This window comes from Nelusetta ayraudi, unplaced genomic scaffold (genome assembly GCF_046127955.1).
Source record: "Nelusetta ayraudi isolate G7.1 ecotype Tasmania unplaced genomic scaffold, CSIRO-AGI_Nayr_v1 ptg000349l, whole genome shotgun sequence".
Lineage (NCBI taxonomy): Eukaryota > Metazoa > Chordata > Actinopteri > Tetraodontiformes > Monacanthidae > Nelusetta > Nelusetta ayraudi.
Window position 1 is genome coordinate 19,065 of NW_027466390.1, and position 2,383 is coordinate 21,447.

Sequence of the window (2,383 nt, forward strand, 5' to 3'; positions counted from 1 at the left end):
GCGGCAGGGAAGTGGAAATGGAGCCTGGGCGTCGACTAACGAGACAAAGTCGTCGTCGTCGTCGTGGTCGTCGTGTTCGTCGTGTTCGGCCGCATTCCAATAGGTATTCAAACGAGACGGCGGCTCATTGCTGTTAGCCGCCGGCAGCTGATGCCTCGCCGGCGGTAATGGCACTGTCAGCGCTGACAATACCCACGATGCAACGCTGTCACCGCCCATATTCACATTTTGAAGAATCTCATTTTGCCTGGCTGCCGCGCAGCTGTCACCTCGTAATGCAACGAGCCGCCGACATTTCCTTCATTTGGCGCCGCCGTCCGACGCTTCCCTCGCCGGCGGTTAAATCAGCTTCCGGCCGTCCCCTCCCCCTCCTCCCCCTCCTCCTCCCCCTCCCCCTCCTCCACCTCCTCCCACCTTTTGTGCCGCCCGCCGCTCAAGGTCTGGTTGTTGTCTTTTTTTGTTTTTTCTGCCTCGCTGTAGGCGGAGACTTTTGATCGGAAAGTGATGTGTTGATGTTCGCGGCAACAACGGGCGCCTTTATTCAAAGTCGCAGGGTTGAAATTGGCTGTCAGGGCCCAGGAAATTGAAACTGCTCCACCGGCGTCTGCGGCGCGCGTCATCGGTCGGCACGCACACACACACACACACACACACACACACACACACACACACACACACACACACGCCCCCTAAGCCTACACTGACCTTCCCCCCCGGCGGCAGCAACAGGTGTGATGCGGCTTCGCTCTGAAACTTTCTCCTCACTCACGACTCACGCGTCCGTCCGTCCGTCTGTCAAGCTGGCCTGACACGCGATTGGACGAACCCAGAATGAACCAATCAGACCTTTCGCGCCGCTAGTTTAGCGGCTAGCGGCTAGCGGCTAGCTAGTGTTCGCCGGTGCCTCTCGGTCTGTGCTCCTCTTTGGAACGCAAAATGTTTTGTTTGCACTTCAGCGTCCGTGAGTTGAAATCTACAAACTCTGTCATGAATCTGTTTTATTTTCCTAAAACTATCAAAAAAAAAAAAAAAAAAGTAATAATTTTCCTCTGCAAGCCTTTTGAGGAAATGTTTACAACACACCTTGTCGTCTGCTCAGAAACAAAGCAAAGCAAAAAAAAAAAAAAATCCCCTGACAATTTTGCTTCTCTTTATGCCGCCAGAACAGCAGCTCTGTAATATCGTGATACACTGAAAAAACAAACAAACCAAAAAAAAAAAACACAACCAACTAAATCAAAACCTGGGACTCAGAAGGTGAGAATGTGCGGCGCAAAGGGGAAAAAAAGAAAACGCTCTCCTTCCTCCTTCCGTCGACGCTTTTTAATCCGTCTCCTTGTCAGAGGAGCAGCCGCACTTTTATCTCACATCCAAACAGTCGCACGCATCATTTCCATACAAAGGGATCATCCCGCTATCTCTGCACCGACAAGTGACGGGAATTAGCCTCCGCCGTGTGGCGCCGCCGTGTCGTTACCGGGTTGTTGTTTCAATCCAAGGAGAAAAAAAAATGAGAAAAAGCGGAAACGAGCCGTCGCCGTCGCCCCTCTTCCTCTTCCTCTTCCTCTTCCTCTTCCTCTTCGGGCCGCCGTCGTTTTCATCAGCGCCTCTTGTTGGGGCGGCGCCACTTCCTTCGGGCTGCCTGATTTTTGGGGCTTATCTTGTTAAAAAGCTTCCAGCTCCCCCTTCAGTCCCCCCCCCCCCCCACCCCCCGCCCCCGCCCCACTGTCGCCTGTGGGCGGCGACTCGTCCCGGATGCCAGAGTGACGCTAATTAAAGTCATTGATGTCTGGAATCAGGCGCCTGCACGCCCCTCTTGTTTAGTCACAAAAAAAGCTGCGATAGATAGCTGCAGTACCCCCCCCCCCCGCACCCCCTCCACTCCTCCCTCCCCCCGCCGTCCCCAGGTGATCATGTGATTTGTTTTCAAGTCATGTGCAAAATGACAACAAGAGCGTATCACAGAAGGAAGCACCTGAAGACGTCACGGGCCTGTGCTGTTTTTTTTATTATTTTCATTTCTTTTTCTTTTTTTTTTTTTGTTTTGCAGTTTAATTTTGCAGCCGCTGACGCAGGAGAATCCTTTTTGTTCGTTCCGAGAAAGAAACAAAAATGGAGAGAGGTAGAAACCTCTCATCCAACATCCCGCTGCTTCCTGTCCCGGCTGCTGATATTTCACACCGCCGTCGTTGTTTTTAATCAAGTCAAGTCGAGAAGCAGATGTAACCTGCGGCTGCACAGAAGGAAGGCCGTCCGTCTTGCCGAGCTCCGAGTCACAAAACAGAGGATCTCGAGCAACCAATCAGGGTCCTGGACAGAGGGCGGAACCCACTGCCGCAAGCTGGCCTTAAAAAAAAAAAGAAGAAGAGGAGAAGCCAAAGAA